Below are 23087 nucleotides of genomic sequence, written 5' to 3' on the forward strand. Positions count from 1 at the left end.
GAATGTCCTGGGAGATTGAAACCAGTAGGAGAACACTTCAATCTCCCAGGACATTCTATACAAGATCTCAAAGTAGCTGTTCTACTACAAAGGAATTTCAGAAATAGACTGGAAAGAGAAGCTGCTGAATTGCAACTTATTACCAAACTTAAAACCATGGAGAGACCTGGTCTGAACAAAGACATTGGATTCTTATCTCATTATACATGACAAAGCCATTTTTCACCTTCTCACCCCTTGCTTTTTCCTGTAAGACCTATTGCAGTCGTTAAGAGTCGTCAACAGGCTCATCACAGCTATCACCCATTCCCACCACCCTTCTGAGTAATACCCCTCCCCACCTTCTCACTATATAGAAGGGTCTGGTGACTTCTGTTTCAGTGTATCTGAAGAAGTGTGCATGCACACGAAAGCTCATACCAAGAACTAACTTAGTTGGTCTTTAAGGTGCTACTGGAAGGAATTTTTTTTTGTTTTGACTATGGCAGACCAACACGGCTACCTATCTGTATGTTGCTTTAAGTGTATATTTGACATTCTTCAGATTGTTTTATTTATGTTTTAATATGCTGTAAACTGCTTTGATTTTTTTCTTGAAAATATAAAGCGCTATAGAAATGAAATAAATAATAATAATAATAATAATAATAATAATAATAATAATAACAATAATGTTCATTGAAATGTTGTGTCCAAAGACTGCAGCCGATGAAGAGATCACCCCTCCCTCAATTTTCTATCAGATTATTTAGATTTGGTAAATAATTCTTATTGCTATTCTTATTGTATTGATTATTATAATTGATTTATGTAGTTCTGACGGTTTAGCTGCCTTGAGCATGAAAATAGAAAGGCAGGATACAAACCTAATCTAATAAAGAGCCCTCCTCCTCCTCCTCCTCCTCCTGAGCCTGGGGCAGGACCGTAGCCTGAGAGAGAGAGGGTTGCACAGTTCCCTGATTCTTTTGGAGGAATTCCACACCACACATTTAAAGCTCTTACACCACTTGAAAGAGTCCAGGCTTTCCCTCAAGAATCCTGGGAACTGTAGTTTGCCAAGGGTGCTGAGAGATGTTAGATCTGTAGCAAACAGAGGTTCCCAGGATGTGTTGGGTGAATCTGTGACTCTTAGTGCAATGCTTCTTGAAATGTGTGGTTGTGACCATTGCCCTCATAACAGCACTGGGGTTCGGATTGTAGTGTGTGTGTGTGTGTGTGTGTGTGTGTTGCAGAATGGTTTAATTAGCTCATTCTCCTCCTAGCACATCGTCTTCATTCAACTCTGGCTGTTGAATGAATGCTTTCTTATAATCATTCTGATGTTTAAGTGGGCTTTGGCCTCCTTCCAGACAGCAGCTTGAAAGGGAAGCAGAGGAAAGCTCAAATGATGACAGAAGGCAGGGGCATCCCACAACCAAGAGTTTTGGTTTGGATGTGACACTTTGAGACTTCCCCAAGCCATCCCGAAGCCCCCATTTCACTCTGGTCCATCTGAGTATCTCCTTTCCACCCATGCCTCCCCTCCCCCCCAAATATTCACAATTAAGAAATCAGAAAACAACCCCCACCTCTCTTTCGACAGAACTAGATGGAATGATCAGGCATAGCACCTCCTGCAGAGAGGATAAAACCAAAATGTTTCCAAGGGACACATTTATCAAGCAAGATATCTGCCCATAGCTCAGTCAGTAGAGTGTGAGACTCTGCATCTCAGGGTCGTGGGTTGGAGCCCCACGTTGGGCAAAATATTCCTGCATTGCAGGGGGTGGACTAGATGACTCTTGTGGTCCCTTCCAACTCTACAATTCCATGATATCCTGTGAGGAGTAGTCTGAAGTGAAGGCAGAAGACAGGAGTTGATCATCATGTGAGCTGCGCACAGGTGGGCTGAAGCGAGCTGCTGACCAGTCCTGTGGAGCCTCCTTTTATTGAGACAAATATGCAAGCTAGGCAGATACATTTTGGCCTGTGACCTTTACACACCTTTGGTCCCGAGATCGTGGGGTGGTACAAAGTTATTTTGGCACCTGTTTCCACCGCGTCATTTTCCCCTTGCACAGTGTATGACGAAGGAGACAAAAGGTCTCAGGGACAAAGGTTACAGACAGGACACCGCAGACTGCTGAGACCGCAAAAGGTCAGACAGAGGGAACGATGTTCCAGACAGCCATGACTTTGTCTGTGAGGGGGAGTATGCTACGCACCCCAGGGTCACGCGTGCAGGCAGACTGTGGCTGCCTGCTGGTGGGGAGTGTGCTCCCTCCGGACCCCACTGCCCACTCCGCGATTATCCCTACAGTAGTCAACTGAGTTTTACTCAAAATCAACACAGCCACGTAATTTGTGCCCATCAATTTAAATAGGTCTGCTGTGGAAAGGACTGATGTTGACTACAACCCTGATGTTTTCTGATTATTTTACAGAGCGTTTCCCTCAATACCAAAAAATGGAGGCAGAGACAATTTACTGAATTTCAAAACCACCGAAGCTTTATTGAATGAACGAATCAGTTTATTACAGTCACAAACCAGAATATGGACTTCTACAGAGATAGAGAAAATGTGGAAGAAGAAGAGTTTGGATTTGATATCCCGCTTTATCACTACCCTAAGGAGTCTCAAAGCAGCTAACATTCTCCTTTCCCTTCCTCCCCCACAACAAACAGGTGAGTGGGGCTGAGAGACTTCAGAGAAGTGTGACTGGCCCAAGGTCAGCCAGCAGCTGCATGTGGAGGAGCGGAGACGCGAAGCCGGTTCCCCAGATTACGAGACTACCGCTCTTAACCACTACACCACACTGGCTCTCATATATATGTAGGTTAAAATCAAAATCTATAAGCTAGAACACAGTAAAGAATACAGATGTGAAACTATTAAAATGTGTAGTTTAAGACCTTAACCGCTAATTTAAAATATGCATGTCAATGCTTTATTATAATTAAGGCAGGTAAAATAATTATTACTCTTAATAGTAGTCATTGCTATGAGGCTTCTTGAAGCAATTCAGAATACAATCAACATTAGCAGAACACTTTCCTTTACAAGGACAACTTAAAAAGCAACAATTTAAAAGCAATAAAAAAGTAATATTGCATAGGAAAGAATTCTAAAACAACAGCAACAAGACACAATGAAACAGCAAGCAACAATTGCCACTCCATCATCGCTGAGCCTTGAAACTTGTGTCTTCTCCCCATAATCGAAACTGACATCAAGTCTTATGTCATCTGGAAGAGAATGAAGGAGAAGAGAGATGAATTTCTGCCACCTTTACTGATTCACCAAATTGACCTGGCCCCCATTTACAAGGAGGCTTCCAGGGCTGGGGTTCTATTTATGGATCCTGCCTTTGGTGGCAACGACTCCTTCCAAGCCTGCAGTTTGGCCATCTTTGTGCTGTGGCAGGATTGCACAGCCACATGACCCAGGAGGTCTGCATCAAGCAAGGATGCTGCAGCTACTGAGTGGGCTCTCCTTAGTCTGGAAAGTGCGACTGAGGGAAGCGGCTGGCTCAGGGGGCGTGACCAGCCCTATTTATCGCTGGCGGGGCCGGGGATCTCCCTCTTTTGCCCGACTTGGTTTTTCGCCTGGGGGGGGGGTGCGAGTTGACGTGCATCAGCAGGACTCCCCCTACTGGTGGTTAACCCTTCCCGGACCTCAAGCGGACGGGCTGAAGCCGGATAGTCGGTTAGGACCAATGCCTAAGCCAATACCACTCATCACCTGTAACCAATAAAGTTGTGGCCATATTTAGCCCATTGACCTGAAATAATTGTGGCATGTGTCTTTATTTCCACAGGCCCCAAACGGCTCTCCACAGGAACACAGTGGTGCATCTCATGTATGTGGGGGGGATTCCAACACTTCCCCCCCCCCCCAATCCCCAGCAAAGGAAAGATAAGGGAAGCATTTCCAGCATTTAAAAGAGCCCTCAGCACAATGCTGTTAGGACAGCAGCCCTGCCTGGAGAGCGAAGGGGGCTGCTAGGAAGGTCGTCAAAGCATCAAGGCATAGATGAGCCAAAGAATGCAATGAAAACTCTCTTAGAGTCAGAGTGACTGACAGGAAGACTGACAGAACCCCTGTCTGTTGCAGTTGATGGCTGAAGAGTTGAGAAACGGAGAAGGGGTAGAGAGAGGGGGGTGTATAGTGGCTAGAATTCTGGACTAGGAGGACCTGGGAGATCCGAGCGCAAATCCCCACTCAGTCATGAAGTGCACTGTTTGATGTTGGGTCCAGTCACTCTCATCCTAGCCTGCCTAACAGGTTTGTTGTGAGGGGAGAAACAGGGGGAAAGGCAAGCCATCAATGCCACCTTGAACTGCTTGGATGAAAAGTGGGCTACGAATGTAATAAAAAGCATCCCCAAATAATGATCATGGAAGGTCTAGTCCAACCCCCTGCAATGCAGGAATCTGCAGCTGTACCTTCTGGGAATCGGGCCTGCAACCTTGGTGCTATCTGCAGCTCCCTCTAACCAGCTGAGCTGCAATGAGATTGGAGGGAGAATGGGAAGGCGGGTGGGAAGAGAAGTTAAGCTGTTCAGGAAGGGGTTAAATTCCATGGGGATGCTGGCCGTGTGGGGGACCCCAAGCCCTCGCCCCAGAAGATTAAAAGAAAGAAGCAGAAGACATCCTACTTACAGATTCACGATGCTGGCCATCTCTTCAGCTGAAATCCCCTCCTGTTTAAACTCAACTGCTTTAAAATGCTCACACAACACTAACTGTGAACCTTGCCTCCAACCCTATTGCTACTCCTCTCTGTCTAAAGTATACAGGAAAATAGGTGCACAAAATATACAGAGGAAAATGAAATGATAAAGTGAAAGCATTTGCTGAAATACAGTAGAGAACTCACGCCTCCCGAGTTGAGGGAGGCCTTGCTTTGCATGCAGGAGATCCCAGGTTCAGTCCAGGATCTCCACTAGACAGGGCTGGGACTGCCCCCGTCTGAAAACCCTGCAGCGCTGCTGCCAGTCAGTGTAGGCAGTGCTAGGCTAGATTGACTCTGTCAAGTGCAACTTCCTATGAATGCTCCTCTTATACGATTTCTCGAGACACAAGCAAGCTACCTTATCAACGAGTTGTGAGAGTTCATTCATGACTTTTAACAAACAGCAGAAACCATTTTATTATTTCTATGTGAGTACAGAAATCCTGAATATGAAAGGAAGGAAACCTCCTGCCTCTGCAATAAAGGCAGCTGCACTGCTAGGTGAGCTGTCCCGATGCCAACTGAAACAGACCCTCCAAAGGTGAAAAGGGAATTTTGAGCATCTGAGCACAACTGGGCCGTCTTCTGCGTTAACGTGAAGTGCAGGAAGTGATTGCCTTGAGCAGGGGTAGGCAAGCGAAGGCCCGGGGGCCGGACAGTCCGGGAATCAATGTGTTTTTCCATGAGCAGAATGTGTCCTTTCATTTAAAATGCATCTCTGGGTTCTTGGTGGGGCATAGGAATTCGTTCATTTTCTCTCTCCAAAATATAGTCCAGCCCCCCACATGCTGTGAGGGACGGTGGACCAGCCCACGGCTGAAAAAGGTTGCTGACCTCTGGCCCTTGCTGATTCTACTGAGTCCATCAGTAGATTGTTGTGAAGTGACCTGGCATTTTTAATGAAGTGCAATATAGGCTTGTCTTACATCTTTAACAACAACAACAACAACACAGTAAATTGCACAGAAGAATTCCATGTTGCCTGTGGGAGCGGCTGGGTAGACCTCTTTGCAGCTGCATGATCCATGCATTTGATCTATAAGCAACTGGTCAATCTTCATAATTGGCTCTGGCTTCGTGTAGGAGATTGAACGCATTCTTCTAGTTCTCAGCCCTGTATTCCACCCCCACCCCCCTCCTCCTATACTCGGACGGTGCCGACTACTCATCTCTACAGAGTGAAATGTTTATGAGTCCTGCAGATCTAGTCTCAGACGTCAAAGCTCTACCCCAAAGACGGGGGAGCCTGTGACCTTCTAGAGCATACATTTCTTTGGACTGCTATATGCTGAAGTGAACAAATGTTTTGTCTGAAACCCTTGAGAGCTTCTGTGGGCCGCCCTAGAGACCACTGGGCTAGAGGGATCATGGGGATGACTTGTTCCACAACAGCAGATGGCATGCAGAAATTTAAACTGTAGCAAAGGGAGGTAAACTGTCTAGCTAGCATGCACTCCTCTTAGCCAAAGCCCCAAGAATTGCAAGCGTGGAGCCACACAAACACGCCTGATCTCGACACTGTCTTGGGGGAAACTCCTGATGCTGGAAAATTCATGTGCTCAATTTCTGCTCATTGAGACAGGAGCCAAAGAAAGCACACGCAGAGTAGGGGAGCTCATAAAAAAGGTTTCTTTGGGAGGGGGTGGGTTGAGGTTTGCTCCCATGTGAAAGCGAAAGAGCAGGCTTTCACAGAGAAAGGAGCAGAGTAAGGCGGAACCTACTGGGACCCGTGCTTTCCAGGCACGCTGACGGGAGGGATGAGTCCAGCATTGCATTGTTGGGTCGTATTTCCAGTGACAACTATTTATGACAGAGGTTTACAGAAAATTGATCTAAACCCTCTGCTTGTAAGAGGCTATGGGCATTTGAAGAAGCCCATCATAATCTTTACATGAAATGTATCTTTAGAACACCGGTGGCGTCATGTCCCCATTTGTTGCCTTAGTTTCTCCATCAATGCACCACCCACAATTTGCCATCATATTGGCATCAGGTGTTCTCCAGGCCAGTGAATGTCAGCAACCCCTTCTTCTCAAGCTGCTTCCCCAGTTTCATCCAAAATAGAAAGAAATGCCATTTGGTGGCCCAGTGAGAAGCTTTGGGAAGTAATGAAATACATTTCTGAAAGTTATTTATGGATGCACAAGGTCACCACATCTTTGCTTAAGGTGAATGGAAAGGAACATTTCCCCAGGCGGCACACCACTGTCCCCGAATCTCGTCCGCTGCTTGGTCATTTCAACAGATTGTGTGTACATTTCAGAAAGCTTCCCCTTGCCTACAAATGAAGTGCATGATTTTTCAAAAACTTATTAATGCCCCGTGCTTTTACTTCTGGTGTGGTAAAAAATGGCAGAATCTGGCTATCATTTAAAGCAGTGTAAGACGCTGGTTTACGTTTCCCCTCACATTTGGTGACTAGGTAGGGATATGCAGTTTTGTGTTTTGTTTTTTGAAGAGTTGCTAAGGAGTCCTGCTGCTTCCGAGTTTTATTTTGGGGGTTGTTGTTGTTTTTGTTTACAAAAAGGTAGTCCAGTTGTAACCCTTTTCTAGGTACAATTCTGTACATTCTGGTACTACCTGTTCACTCATGGTCCCTCCAAATCCCTTTGTTTCTTTTAGCAATGTGCCCTTGTGTATCTGCACAAGCTTTTCAAAGCCTGCTACCTTTGCTTACAGAATTTCTCCTGAGGGGCGCTTTGAACATGTCCCGTAATACATGTGGATAAAAGGAATCGCCTTTGTTAATTTCAAAAGCCATTTTATTTCTTCCATGATTTTCCTCTCTTGTTAATTTATTTTGTAAAAGCAAGTGGGGTTTAGTCACCAAAGAGGTGGAGTCTGTGGTTTTGCTCAATAGGTCATGGTCATTTCAAGAGCCATAGGGCCTGAGATGGTTCCAGCTCTAATTTACGTGTAAGATTAGGAGTCCAAGAATGTGGAATCAGTACTGCAGAAGGTCAGTTCTGACATACTTCCCCCCTAAATAGTGGGTGAAGTCCTTTTGGAAAGGACTCAAAGGTTTCAAAGTGTCAAGTTTTGCTGTACTGAAGGACTGTCCATATCTAATCTATTAGAACACTGAACCCTCCTCCCCACTCCAGGAATTTTGCTATCCAGTTGCTCATCTCATTTCCATGGAGGACATTCCAAGAAAGAAAAGTGGGTTTGAATTTGGATAATAAAAGTTTCCAGTCGAGTAGATTTATATATTTTAGTGAAGGTAAGCAACTTAAAATGACCCCAGACCCAGTAAAACTCATTACAAAGAGAAGAGAAACAACATTTAAAAGCAGATACAAATAATGAGGCATTATTCTTTTCTCAAGAAGCCAGCAAAATTTCATCTTTCCTGTTTTATTTTAAGCATGCTTTTTATTCAGGTGTTTAACAAACAACAAGGTGGTAAGCTGCTGACTATAGGCAGACCATCCTTTCTCAAGGGCCATTCCAAATGGGATGAGGTACATCCTGGATAGCATGAAGAACAATCCAGCCCTGGGGTGCATAACGTGAGGTCGAGGAATGCCACAATGGAGAGAAGCCCCTCACCAAGAGAGCTGGCACAAGGGCTGAGAATTGTATCCCGCCTGCTTTCCACAGTAGCATTCCTACTACCCTTCTCCTGATTTGGGGCAATGGGAGAGTCAAATCATTCCCCGCGTCTTCTAGTGGCGAGTCTCAGAGAGCCGCTTTGCTAGGGATAGACAGACAATGGTTGGGAACACTTGGGTTCTTCTGAGCCGCTCTAAGGAAGACCGTATGCTGGATGTCCCACCCGCTGCGCTCCACCAAGGTGCCACTATACTCACAGCAGGAGCTCGTAAGAGCGAGTCGGTAGCTAAGATATAAATCAATTGGGACGTTTGGAACCTGCACACCCCAAAACTGGTACTGGATTCCAGCCCACACCCATCCTTTCAATGGTACCCTCCCCCTCAGCTCACCTGGTGGCAGGCATTCTTGAAGAGGTGGTCCACCAAAAGCCAGATCTCCTTGGCCGCTCAGTGGAGTCATCACCATCCTGGGGTACGATATCCAGAAACTGCTTCTCCTGGAGGTCCAATGACAAGGGGGACTGGCATGAGAGCCTGACAGAATGTGTGCCAGTATGCATTCTTTCCTTGCTCCAGCTGGGTGGACAACTCTTGCCCTCTGAGGCCAGAACTAGGGCTGGGTGATAGCTGACTTTCAACACGGTGATATATCACTAGCTAAACATTGCAATACACCAATATATCACGATGTCTGAAATAAGATGGAGCTATGTAGAGGCATTGGCTGGCTTCACGGTTTCCCCCGCATTGTGATTTCGGCTGCCCCCTGCAGGAGGGCAGGGGAAAGCTGAACCGGCAGAGTCCACAGGGGCTGCAGGAATCTAAAGAAGCATTGTCTGGCTTCACAGTTTCCCCCCACATGGTGTTTTTTGCATAGTACACACACACACATCATGATTCGCAATATATTGCCAGGTCAGAAATTATGAAACCAGTCTCACTATCTAGACTTCAAGCTGATTTGAAAATATATCGCCCGGCCCTAGCCACAGCAAGCATCTCAAGTGGGGAAACAAAAAACTAATTGCTCGCACCCCAAATCCAAGCTCCCCCTCCCCCTATTAATATGCAGCTAGTAATCCTCCCACTCCGGATGTGCAGTTCACCCAAAAGCTTACTGAATATGCAGCTGTGGACATGAGGTTTGGCTAACATTTTATTTAAATTGTTGGAACCTGCCCTGGGACCTTAGGGTGAAGGGCAGGAAATAAGTAACAAAAACAGCAACAGAACATGGATGGGCCTTCATAGGTTGATGGGCTGCAGCCCCAGCCAGCATGATGAGATGAGGGGGTCACATGTTCACCACCCCTTGTCTAGAGCACGTTGCAGAGGCAGGGGTAGAAACTGAGCAACAGCTGGAGCCCCAGCCCACGACTTTGTCTGGGCAATGCAGCACACAGCAGCTGGTGAACAATGCCTCCGGCCTCCTTCCCATCTTCCTCTCCAGGAATGTTCAGGGTGGTTATTTCTATCTCAAGCTACCACATTCAAGAGAAAGAGAAAGAGAGGAGGGGGAGCAAGAGAGCTTTAGGAGCACAGCAGTGGCAAGCAGCCCATCACTGAAAGTGAGGCATCTAATGATAAGCCTGCATTTTTATCAAAGCTTATATATTTTATTAAGGCTTGCTTGTATTTAAAAATGAGCTTTAAAAAAAGGATTTTCAAATGTTTCATGCCAGGCAGAGAAAAAACCTTGGCTTTTCTCCTAAGACAAGAGGGCCCCATTGATTTATAGTAGAAAAACAATTCTCAAAGTCATAAAAAGGGGAAATTACATATGCTGCCCTTGCAGGCTGAGAAAACACAATTAGGAATGAGTAAATAGTAAAATAATACCAATGTGCCTCCCAGTAAAATGAGCCATATCTTCTTCCTAAGGTTGAAAGGCCAAGAGCAGTGAAAAAGACAACTGACTTGGCTGGAAGAATGAGAGTATTTTTTGGGAAATCTTTTAAAACATTTAGCTGACAGAAAAGAGAGCATTTTTGAAAAGTCTTTTCTAAAGCTGTTTCTTTCTTAAACTGAGAGAGTTAAAAAGGGCAATAAATGTTGGGAAAAGGCAACTGGCTTGGCTGGAGAAGAAGCTTCTTTCTACTTTATTTTTAGGCTGGAAAGGGGGGTGAAAGGGGGAGGTGTAAACTGAAGAGGTTTCTTTTTAAAAGCTGTTTTTTTACTGAGTTCCTTCCTTTTTACTTTGAGAAGCTTTATTCTTTTAAGAGGCTACCTATGATAATGTATGAAATATAATAGCTTAAATATATTGGCTTAAATGTAATTATGCAAAGGATTTAAGGAATGCTAGATTCTTATTTCATATGGTTGTAAGAGTTGTATTTATCCTGAAATTAAGTCAGCCACCAGCCTAGCCCCCCTGCCAGACAGAAGACGCCATCCAAGCACTCTTGATATATAGTTGTCAGGCATTTGTTTAGAAACCTTAAATGAAGGAAATCTTTCAATGTTGATGTGAACTCAAGATCCTTGACATCTGTTGAACATAAAAATGTAAGATTAAACATTTGTTTTAGAAGGCAATAGGGCAAGGAGGGCAAGAGGTGAGCTGGTAATTAAGATTCCATGTAAGATATATTATTACTTATTTGTCATATATATAGCTCTTTGTCTCCCTTATAAGGGCAAGGAAATGGGTGTATCTTTTGTGGGTGTATCTTTTGTGATTGGTTCTACCAAACAGCCAATAGGAATTTCAACCAGGCTGATTGGACAGAGGCAGCCACAGGAGGAGCAAAGGGGGCTGGATTAAGGGAATATAAGTGCTGGCCAGGATGGCAGGAGGCCAGGCCAGAGCTTGGTAACCATATACCACTGAGCCTCTCATTTATTTGTCTGACAAATAAATTAATATTTTAATTTCTCTATTGCTGCGTTGAATATTTCATTCCAGCTAAGCGTTAACCACAAGCAGAGGTGCTACAAAAGGAGTTGGCAAGGATGGAGAATTTGATCCCCTCATCCCCAGGGCAGCTGTTGATTAGGACCCAGTTCATCCCCCCTCCCCCCCCCCCCCCGCCAATACTCCCCGCCCCTGGAGAGAGAGAGAGAGAGAGAGAGAGAGAGAGAGAGAGAGAGAGAGAGAGAGAGAGAGAGAGAGTATTGGTGTGGGGAATGACACATGCTGTATCAGAGTCTTAGTGCAAGAGTAGCTGGTGCATGCTAAAGAACACAGGAGCCTTGCTGGGTTAGATCAGCATTCTGTTCCCACAATGGCCAACCATGTTCCCCAGAAACTGGTAATCAAAAGCATGTGGTTTGTGATAATAGTGGCAAGAAATAGCCCTGACCGGAGCCACTGATCAACATATCCTCCATGATTCTAAATGTCTACAGCTGTCCAAATTGACAGTCACCACGGTCTCCTTGTGGCTAGGATAATACACCCAAGTTGATCTGATTTCGAGAGGAGTGACATTTCCCTGAGCCACCCCAAAGCAGCCACTACCGCTTCCCAAATGCCAGTGCTCAGGTGGTGAGAGTAAGCCAGAGTGGCACAGCCTGTGCAGCAGTTGCTGAGCACAGAGACAAGGAGAAAACTGGCTCTTGGGGCCAGAGGGGGCTGGCGCCTGCATCATGAGACTGGGCTTTCTGCCTCCCGTGCTGCCAATCGCAAGCGGACCCAGAGTCAAGCAGCGATGGCAAATTCTGGTTTCGTCTCCGTTCTCCTCTGCCGAGTTCTACAAGGGCCACGTTGAGACTAGGGGAGAGACCAAAGCAGAGAGCTAGAGCCACCACCTGGACTGGATTTGAGTCAGAAGGCAGGCAGGTGCGGGTACCTGAGAGGAAAGTCCGGTTGGTGGGGTAGTGCCTGGTTTGCCCTAAGGGACCAGCTGCCACTGCATGGAGCAGCTGCTGATCGTTGACAAGGGCAACTCCATTTACGTGCCTTCGAGGCACATGCACACTGCCGCAAAGCTGGAAGGGGCACTGGAAGGGGCAAAAATGTCGTCCCCCCCCCCCAAGAGCACAAAAGCGTCAAAGCGGCATGGAAACAGCATCTCGACTCCCTCCCAGGAGCTTTGGCACCGACCTTTCAGACCTGTGGAGAGTTGGAGCAAGGAGTTTTGCAGGGAGGCTGCTGGTTTTCAAAAGGCCTTTCAAAAGGGCTTCCGGGAGTTTAGAGGGTGTTTGCAGGCTTTTCCAATGCTGCCCCCAATATACGCAATTTCATTTAAACGCACGGCACCTCGGAACGCAACCCCCGTGTAAACCTGCTTTGAGCCCGCTACAAGAACATCTAGAGGATAGCAAACCAACTGTTACCTTTTCTAGGAAGCCGTCTTCTCCCTGAGATCAGAGGAGGAAGGCAAGAGCAACAGACAACCAAGGGTGTTAATGGCACAGGCCCTGAGAAGAGAAAGAAACAGCCCATTGGCTGAACAGAATCTGGGCAGATGGCAGGGAAATGCACACGGTTCAGTGGCCCTGCGAAAGGGCAGGTGGGAGGACCAGAACCTGGGATGACTCAGTCAAGGCAAACAAAGGGCATGAACAGCACACAGGAAGCGGATGCAGAGCTACAGAAGCTGAAGCTGAATGCAGCGGAGGACCCCCAGCCCCCACATTGCTGAGTGGAAGAGCAGCTGTTTTCCAAGCAGGCAAGCAGAGTGGGAAGGGTAGACATCCAGCACATGAACCTGCCAGGTAAATCAACCCCTTTCCCTACCAGGTCAATAAGTCTGGTGACGGGAACTCCGCCAAGCGGCTGCCTCATCCAGCACAAGGCTTCCAAGGAGGTCCCGAAGCAGCTTGGTAGGTAGCTCCCACCGATGGTGAGGAAATAGTCCTTGCCAGGGTCAAGGTGAAGGACAAAGATAGCCTCAATCTTCTCTTCCTTGCTGACGTACACATCCAGGGAAATGTCCACCGTCTCACCTAAAACGGGAGGAGGTCAGGTAGATACACTCTTGGGCACAGCCAAGTTGCCTTGTCTGTAAATTAAAAGTGAAGACGGTGAAGAATTGAACAGAAGGACACAATAGGAGGCTGCTGGATCAGGCCAACGGCCCATCTAGTACAGCATCCTGTTCTCACAGGTGTATGGGGCAAACCTTAACTTCAAGAATTAGGAGAAGAAGCGACTCAGTTCCCACCCCCACCCCACTTTCCTCTCTAGTCCTCCAAAGCAGCAGCTGCACAGAAGATGGTGACAGGATACTGGGGGGTGAGAGAAAGTGATCCTAACAAAAGAATATCAAAAGGGAAAGGATTTTTGCGCCCCCAATGTAACTTTCTTTTTTAGTTTACATTTCATTGAGTTTTTAAAGGTTTGGCTAGTTCTATATGTTCCCCAAGATATTTTTGTGCCTCCACAACATAAAAATACGATTATTTTTTTAAAAAAGTAATTTTTGGACGGACTGCTCTCACTGGTTCCCTGCGATGCCAAAAGGTGTTTGGGGACCCTCCAGCATTGCTTGGCTTCAATTCATTTGTCTGTGTGTCTTTGTTTAAAGCTGGTCACACACACTTTTACACTTTGGGCTCAGCTGCTTTGACGTGTGGCCCTTGGAGGCTTGAGCATGGGGCAATGCAGCCCACAAATGTTAAGCCTCCCCTGCTCTACCAAACTCCCAAGGTTTGAGGGAGGAGGGTTGGGAAGAGGAGGGGAAAAGGAAGGCCTTCCCTAGATGAGCCTTGGGGTCCCTTTCCAACTCTACAGTTCTCTGATTCCAGAGAGAGACGCGCAGGGCTCCAAGTATCCCTCGCAGGGCTCAGCGCGAAGCCATGGCTTCCAATACTGGCTGTCACTGAGCTGGGGGATAAAGGAGAAGTGGAGGGTGACCTGCCCGTTGTTTGTGATCTGGAACCTCTCCTTCTGCAGCTGCCGGAACTTCACATTCTCAAACGGAAACTGCAGAGCAAAACGGGGGGGGGGGGGGAGGAAAGAGAGTGTTTGCCTTCAGCAGAGGCAAGGAAACATGCTCCAGGGGGAAGTTTGTCCTTGGCCCCGGCCTCTCATTTAGGGGACTGCACATGCAACAGGTCCACGTGGGGCTCTCCAGATATTGCTGCACTTGCCACTGGCCATGTTGGCTGGGGATGATGGGAGTTGTAGTCCAGCATCTGGAGGGCACCACGCTGGCGACCCCTGGAGTCTTTGCCTGCGAGGAAGAGGAAGAGGCTGCCGCTCAGTGGAAGGGCATCTGCCTTGCATGCAAAGGTCCCAGGTTCTATCCCCAGCATCTTCAGGTAGGGCTGGGAGAGATCGCCCGGAAATCCTGGGGAACCGCTCAAGACTGAGCTAGAGGCCTTCTTTCCCCCCTGGTCTTTTTGCAGCAAACCCTCTTTAAGGGGTTGGAGAGGATCCTATTCGTCCTTACCTCCCTCCAGGGAGGGAAGGAATTCGTTCTCCATCCTGTCCATCAACTGAACAATATCCTCAATCACTTTCCGGTACCGTCGGTCATCCACAACCTTCACCTATTGGGGGGGGGCAGAGCACATTTGTTGGGGCTATGGACTAAAAAGGGGGGGCATGAGTTAAGAGCAATAAGGCCTGATGCACCCCCTGTTCCCAGCCCTGAAAGAGGCAAGTACTGTAACTCTGAGAGCTTCCCCAGGATGGCAGCGGCTGTGACTTCCAGAGCCAATGGGCTGAAGCCCAATGCTCCAAGCCAAGTACCACAGAAGCTCCATTGCATGAATGGAGCCAACGGTTAAGGTATACAGTTCAGCCCATGTGGTCTGCCATGCCTGCAGGAGCAGCGTGTACTCAGAACAGTGGAGAATGGAAGCCTAGGGATTTAACAGAGCCAAAACCTGCCCACTCCTTGCACCGGAAGTCATTGGCCAAGGAGGAGCTCTGTGGAAAGGGGCCTGGTTGTTGGTCAGGGCCTGCCCAGATTCGAGGAGGTGCCACATAGCAGGCAACTAAAAAGCCTGAATAGACGATAGCCCTGGCCAGGGCAGGTGTTACCCTGTGAGGAAGAGGGAGCTGGCGGGCTTGTGGTCGCTCCTTTTCAATTCCATGTGGCTTCGGTAGCTGAGCTGATTCACGCTGCCTCCTCGCCAGAGGATTGGCTCACACCATGCTGGCACACGGCACTTCCCACTGCAAGGAGACAGTTGGACTGGCTGAGGCAACACACAAGGCTCACACAGTCAAACTTTGGCTCCACACACGGCCTGTGATCTTGACCACGGTCAAGAGCTGGAGATGATGGGGCTTGGGAGTCCAACTTCTGAAGGGGCGGACCTTGCAGGTGTGCAGGCATTTTGCCTCATGGAGAGAGTTGTCAGGAAATCAAAAGCTGCCTTCTACCAGGTCAGAATGATTTTCTGACCTCCCCCAGTTTGGATTCCTACATTGCAAGGGATTGGACGAGATGACCCTCGTGATCCCTTCCAACCCCACAATTCATTAATTAAGTCTCCTCTGGCTGGCAGCAGCTCTCTGTGGCCCAATCCTTTTTCAGGTGGAGGTGCCTTTCAACTTGAGACTCTGCATACAAAGCATATGGCACACCACCAAATGATGATCCTTCCCCAAAGCAAGGGGCCCCGTTATTCTTGTTCAGACACTATTTTTTCAGTGATCCAAAAGACCCTTTCTGGCACCTGAAATGCTGCCCAAAGGAGCCTGCCGTTTTCCGGCTTCGTCACTACATGTTCCGCCTGTCCTTTTGATTTCCCCATTACCACAGCAAGAGCAATGAAACTAGCAGGCCTAGGTGGCTTCTGACAGTTGTCAAGAACCACAAGAATATGCCACATCCTGGATGGTGAGGCTCAATGGCTACTAGCCATAATGGCCAGAGAACATACTCCACCAAGAGAAGCAGTATGGCTTGGAGGAGGGGAGCGTGCTGTTGCACCCAGGTCCTGTTTGTGGGCTGCCCGAGAGGCATCTCATTGGCCAATGTGAGAACAGGATGCTGGGCCAGATGGACCAATGGCCTGATCCAGCAGGGCTGCTCTCATGCTCTTATGCCCTGGCAGACTCATCTTGAGAGAGCACCAAGTCTCATTCCCAGACTTCCTTGACACAAACAGGATTCTCTGCTTAAACACGCCATGAAACAGGATGCTGATTATCAGGACAAATGTGGGGGAAAGGCTGCTTGTGGAAAAGGAGCCAAAACATTTCCAGAGACTTTGAGCAGGGATGGCTTGAGGAAGACAACATATCACAGCCTTGCATTTCACAACTCGCCTAGCAGCCTTTGGCAACCGGGAATTCCATGCAAGCAAAGTGAGCAGGTGAAGGAGAGCTGGATCTCTCTCTTCCTCCGTGGCTTGGTGTCCATTCTGGCTGCAGAGGAAAGGAAGTCCGTCCAGCCCTCAACTCTAGCCCTCCTCCAACAGCTTGCTTAGCAGAAAGCCATGTTTAAAATATATGTTTTACTAGCCTGCTCAGGAGGATGGAAAGGCAGGACACTACTAGCATCTCAGCAGACTAGGAAAAACAAACAAGCCTTGCAGAAGAATGATTGAGAGGACTTACTTACAAAGGCTCAACTATCAAGCAGGATCTGTTTTAGAGTCGAATTTGTACGTCGGGATGAACTTGATCTCTCCCTCTGTGAAATCAGCAAAAGCTGTCTTTTGGGTACGCTGAATGTTTAGCTAAAGCCAAAAAGAAATCGCTTATCAGCAGAGAAGCAGAAGACCCCCTGTTGCCTGACAATGGAGTCTATTAACAGCCACTGTTGTGCTGGAAGACCAAGGTGAAGTACTAGTAGGTTAAAGGTAAAGGTAAAGGGACCCCTGACCATTAGGTCCAGTCGTGACCGACTCTGGGGTTGCGGCGCTCATCTCGCGTTATTGGCCGAGGGAGCCGGCGTACAGCTTCCGGGTCATGTGGCCAGCATGACTAAGCCGCTTCTGGTGAACCAGAACAGCACACAGAAACAGCGTTTACCTTCCCGCCAGAGCGGTACCTATTGATCTACTTGCACTTGGACGTGCTTTCAAACTGCTAGGTTGGCAGGAGCAGGGACAGAGCAAGGGGAGCTCACCCCGTCGCGGGGATTCGAACCGCTGACCTTCTGATCGGCAAGCCCTAGGCTCTGTGGTTTAACCCACAGCGCCACCCGCGTCCCTACTAGTAGGTTAGCCAAGTGCAAAAAAGGGGTATACCTGCTGAGATCCTATCTTATACCCAATTCTTAAAGGTACAGGATGCTTGTGCATTTTTGCCCCATGTCATCTTAAATTACTTTGCTGCATCACACGACAGGAAAATCCTCTAACTCAGGAGTAGCAGACACGTGGCCCTCACAATGCTGCAGAACTACAATTCCCATCATCCCTGATTACTGGCCATGATGGCTGGAGCCAACAGGAACTGCAGCTCAGTAACATCCGGCAGACCACAGGTTAGCTATACCTCCAATAGACAATCTTATATGTACCAATAATCCATACAAACTGTTAACAACCACCAGAATACACCCCCGACACTAAGAGCAACTGCAAAACCACCCTTTTGCATCCTACGTTGGCTCCCAGGACGTTTCTGAGCACAATTCTCAGTGTTGGCGCCAACCTTTAAAGCCCTAAATGGCCTCAGCCCTGAAAGAGTGTCTCCATCCCCATTGTTCAGCCCAGGCATCAGGGTCCAGCACCGAGGGCCTTCTGGCCTTTTCCTCACTGTGAGAAGCGAAGTTACAGGGAACCAGGCAGAGGGCCTTCTGAGTAGTGGCACCTGCCCTGTGGGACACCCTCCCGTCAGATGTCAAGGAGATAAGTAACTATACAGCCTTTAGGGAAGTTTTTAATGTTTTATGATGGTTTTGCATATGTTGGAAGTCCCCCCCTTGCCTTCCTTGCAGCATCCTTCTCAAAGGGCTAAGGCACGACTACGCTCACAGAGTTTAAATCCACCGTAAGGTGCAGCAATCAGGCCTGTTTCAACACAAAATACCAATGCTCCTTATGCCAAGTGGGAGAAAGGTCGTCAACATGATGAACACACAAACCTTGGAGAGAAAAATGTAAAACAAAAAGCACCAGCAATTTAATTGGACTTAATGGAAGTCTCTGCTGATAAGAACATGTGAGCAACGCAGATTTTCCAGACAGATGCAAAACCTAGAGCAGGAAACCTTAGACCTTTCGATATTGCTGGACAGCAGCTATGCTGGGGCTGATGGGAGTCCAACAACATCTGGAGCGTGTGCTGAGCTAGGAAAGCCCTCTAACTGGGAAACGGCAGAGCAGTCCTACTTATTCCAAGGCAACCCTCCAACTTAATTGGGACTTGCTTCTAATTCAGGTTGCACAAACCGGCAACCTTAAAAAGCATTTGTAGAAGTCGCAGTCATCCTATGTTATAGCTACACTTTGCTCCTAACTGCCTGAAAGTGGTTTCTCTAGCCTAGGCTGGGGTATCCCAGACAAAGGAAATAAACAGGGCAATATCCTAAACCACCACATATAACACAAAGATGTCTCTCACCTGGTCGTAGGTCAGAAGTCTCTGAAGCTCATTTTTAGTGATCAGATGACAATGCTGGAAAAAAGCAAAGCAACCACAGCTACAGGCTAGCTCACGGGGTCGGGGGTCGGGGGTCGGGAGGCAGCCTGCTGCCACTTCCTGCAATATGTAGTAAGACTGATAACTAGGATTGGGCAGTATGATCATATTAGGCTAGTGCTCTGTGAACTAGACTGGCTCTTGAACTGCTTCCAGGCCCAATTCAGAGCATCCCATTTGGCCTTTCAAGTGTTTCAAGGTTTGGGGAAAGGGTACCAGAAGAAGGCCCACTTATGTTTGCACTGCCTCTCCACTGACTAGAATCCCTTTCCCAGGGAACTCCTGCTCTTTCAAGCATGGCAGGGCCTTTTCAGTCATGGCACCCGACCTTTCAGAATAATCTCCCAAAGAGGTTCACCTGGCCCCTGCTTTGATGTCCTTTCAGCAAAGACTTTTAGAATTTCCCCTGGTTCTTGAATTCATGGGCAGGGCGCTTGTGGCCCTCCAAACCCTGCTGTAGTACACAGGAACATGGGAAGCGACCTTATATTGAGGCAGACCATTGACCCATCAAGCTCAGGACGGACTACATGGACTGGCAGCAGCTTTCAGGCAGAGATCATGCCCAGCCCTAGCTGCACACACTGGTGACTGAGCCGGGAACCTTCTCCATGCAAAATGGCCGCTCTGCTTTCGCGTTACTGCCCTTAACAAACTGCAACTCCCACCCCGATCACTGGAGAAGTTGCCCACATTTGCTATAATCTCATCTAATACATCTCTGCCACTCGGTTTATGTTGCTCTCTCCTGGCTGCTCTAGTAGAAACCTTAGTGGTGCAGCTGCAGCAGCAGGGATCGCCGACACTGCACCCTCCTGGTGTTGCTGAAGTGGAACTCTCATGAGCCCGTCAGCAAGGCCAATTCTTAGCAATTATGGGAATTTTGGTCAATCAACATTTGGAGAGCACAATGCTGCCTGCCATAAAGAAGGCTGATCACCGAAGAATTGATGCTTTTGAATTCTGGTGCCGGAGGAGACTCTTGAGAGTCCCAAGGACTGCAAGAAGATCAAACCTCTCCATTCTGAAGGAAATCAGCCCTGAGTGCTCACTGGAAGGACAGATCCTGAAGCTGAGGCTCCAAGACTTTGGCCACCTCATGAGTGGCCAATGGATCCAAACTACAAGAAAGAAGATTCCACCTAAACATTAGGAAGAACTTCCTGACAGTAAGAGCTGTTCGACAGTGGAATTTGCTGCCAAGGAGTGTGGTGGAGTCTCCTTCTTTGGAGGTCTTTAAGCAGAGGCTTGACAACCATATGTCAGGAGTGCTCTGATGGTCTTTCCTGCTTGGCAGGGGGTTGGACTCGATGGCCCTTGTGGTCTCTTCCAACTCTATGATTCTATGAGAAGAGAAGACTCCCTGGAAAAGACTCTGATGGATGAATGTATTGCCAAAAATGTTATTTTTGTTTCAGTCATTGCAAATTCTGGACAAGATGGACTGTTTCAAGAAGTGGCAGAAAGACATTTCTAGATTTGTCTGGCAGGGCAAGAAGCCCAGAATAAAATTTAAAATACTAACTGACGCAAAGGAAAGAGGTGGATTTGCCCTGCCAGACCTTAAACTTTACTATGAATCAGCAGCATTCTGCTGGTTGAGAGATTGGCTGCTTCTTGAGAACACAGACATTTTGGACTTAGAAGGTTTCAACAATGTTTTTGGGTGGCATGCATATTTGTGGTACGACAAGGTTAAAGCACATAAAGCATTTAAAAACCATATTGTCAGGAAAGCATTGTTTAATGTCTGGATAAGATACAAAGACTTACTGGAAAATAAAACCCCAAGGTGGTTGTCACCAATGGAAGCAAAGGCTCAGAAAAAACTCAATATGGAGGCCAAATGGCCGCAATATTGGGAAATATTGGAACAAGAAGGAGACAAATTGAAATTGCAGAGTTTTGAGAAATTAAAAGATAAAGTGCAAGACTGGCTTCATTATTACCAAATAAGAGAGGCCTATAATTTGGACAAAAAAAATGGCTTCTAGGTGGAAAAATCAAAATTGGAAACAGAACTGTTAGATCCCAAAACTAAGATACTTTCAAGAATGTATAACTTGCTGTTAAAATGGAATACGCAGGATGAAATGGTTAAATCTGCTATGATTAAATGGGCACAAGACATTGGTCATAACATTATGTTTGCTGACTGGGAACAATTGTGGACCACCGGTATGAAATTTATGGCATGGCATGTAATGCATTGAGAGAGAATATTATGAAAATGATATACAGGTGGTACATGACACCAGTCAAGCTTGCAAAAATATATCATTTGCCCAACAATAAATGTTGGAAATGTAAAGAAAATGAAGGTACATTCTTTCACCTTTGGTGGACGTGCCCAAAGATTAAGGCCTTCTGGGAGATGATCTATAATGAAATGAAAAAGGTATTTAAATATACCTTCCTGAAGAAACCAGAGGCCTTCCTCCTGGGCATAGTCGGCCAATTGGTGCCAAAGAAGGATAGAGCTTTTTTCATGTATGCAACAACAGCAGCAAGAATACTTATTGCAAAGTATTGGAAGACACAAGATTTACCCACCCTGGAAGAGTGGCAGATGAAGGTGATGGACTATATGGAATTGGCGGAAATGACTGGCAGAATCCGAGACCTGGGAGAAGAGTTGGTGGAAGAAGACTGGAAGAAATTTAAAGACTATTTGCAGAAACACTGTAAAATTAACGAATGTTAAAATGATGTTGGATTGAAAATAAGTGGCATTAGCAACAAAGTTATTAAGAATATGCAAAAATGAATTGATAATGGTTGGAAATAAAGAGTTATAATATGTTAAGATATAGAGATAAGACAATGAATGAGGGTAAGGATTTGCTGATTTGATTATGTAAAGGGGATACAAAAAGGGGAGGTGAGAGGAGGTCAAGGAAACAAGCAAATGAGTTTAAAGTTATAAAAAAACAGATTTGTTTTTATTTTTTCTTATTTTCTTTTTGTCTTTTGTCTTTTGTATGTTGTATTTTTATTTTTATTTTTTCATGTATTTTTGTACTTATGTTTTTGTAAAACTTTAATAATTATTTCTTTAAAAAAGAGAAAAGACTCTGATGTTGGGAAAGATGGAGGGCACAAGGAGAAGGGGACGACAGAGGACGAGATGGTGGGACAGTGTTCTCGAAGCTACCAGCATGAGTTTGACCAAACTGCGGGAGGCAGTGGAAGACAGGAGGGCCTGGCGTGCTCTGGTCCAGGGGGTCACGAAGAGGCGGACACGACTAAACGACTAAACAACAACAAATGCTGCCTACCCTGAGCTACACACAGGCAGGAAAGTTACAGAAACGTGACTCAATTTGCTTCTCCAGATAGCGGAGACCAGCAAGTTACATCAGCCAAGGCTCTCTCCCTCCAAGCCCTCGAAACGCACTCGTGTTTCATGATTGTCAGCTGCGGCAGACCCTGGTCAGGGGGCAGGAAGCTCATCTGGGCACCGATATCCTTGTAATCCTGGTTTCGGCGCCCGAAGTCTTCCACGTGGGCAGCAAGGTGGGAATTGACCATGCAGAAGCTGGTATTGTTGCAGACAAGCCTCACGGCCACACACCCCTTGTTACCCTGCAGGGGCGGAGCAAAGATGGCTGTTAGTGAGCAAGCAGGAAAGAGGGGGAACTGGTTGGCAGAGATTAGAAAAACAGACAGACAGACAGACAGACAGACAGACAGACAGACAGACAGACAGACAGAAAGATCGACGTAGGGAATTCCGCTGTCAGGGTCTACTCCCCATCTTCCCCATGATGCCTGTGGCCACTGTCTCCCTCATCACTTCCTTGATGCGGCTGAGCTGGTCCTTCCTGACAAAGATGAGCACCAGCTGCACCTAGAAGATGCAAGGTACTGGGATGTCTACCAGCTCTGTTCATTGCTTGCTGTCCTGGGCCGGCTGGATGCAGATAGGAGTGGCAGGTGGCACCAACTGGGGATCCCCCAAGGGAAGAAGGCTCAGAGCCAGGGAACTGGTGGGGGGTCGTCCGAGGGAGAAGAGGGAGCAGACTGTGAGCAAGAGGAGGTGTTGGAAACTGAAGAGGCAGGAGGGCAGGAAGATTCTGTGGCAAACAGCAGCCCAGAATCCGAGGCAGAAGTGGAGGCTGGAGGCGGGGGTCAAGAGGCAGAGATCAGGCAGGCTGCTGAAGAAGCCAGGGGGTCTCCCCATCCTGCTGCGATCAGCTCCCCTCCCTGCTGGTCTCCCAGAACACAGAGAAATTAAGAGGAGGGAGCAAAGACAGGCAAGGTGTCAGAGTCTCAGGATGCTTGGGAAGGACCAGGGGGAGGAGGAGACTTCAGAGA

At 47.3% G+C, this 23087-nt stretch overlaps 1 pseudogene across 1 annotated transcript in view; it reads right to left on the reverse strand.

The window, feature by feature from the left end:
* The window catches only part of LOC309361276, a 195788-nt pseudogene that overhangs the window by 81677 nt on the left and 91024 nt on the right, over positions 1-23087 (reverse strand). Inside the window, exons 5-14 of the transcript in view lie at positions 22521-22620; positions 22128-22378; positions 18693-18746; positions 16755-16858; positions 15210-15344; positions 14603-14713; positions 13979-14144; positions 12957-13165; positions 12554-12577; positions 8663-8769 (exon numbers count right to left, since the gene is read on the reverse strand). The product of the transcript in view is annotated as an uncharacterized misc_RNA (transcript). The remainder of the gene's footprint in view (positions 1-8662; positions 8770-12553; positions 12578-12956; positions 13166-13978; positions 14145-14602; positions 14714-15209; positions 15345-16754; positions 16859-18692; positions 18747-22127; positions 22379-22520; positions 22621-23087) is intronic.

The sequence above is a fragment of the Podarcis melisellensis genome, assembly GCF_964234715.1.
Source record: "Podarcis melisellensis genome assembly, chromosome: W".
Taxonomy (NCBI): Eukaryota; Metazoa; Chordata; class Lepidosauria; order Squamata; family Lacertidae; genus Podarcis; species Podarcis melisellensis.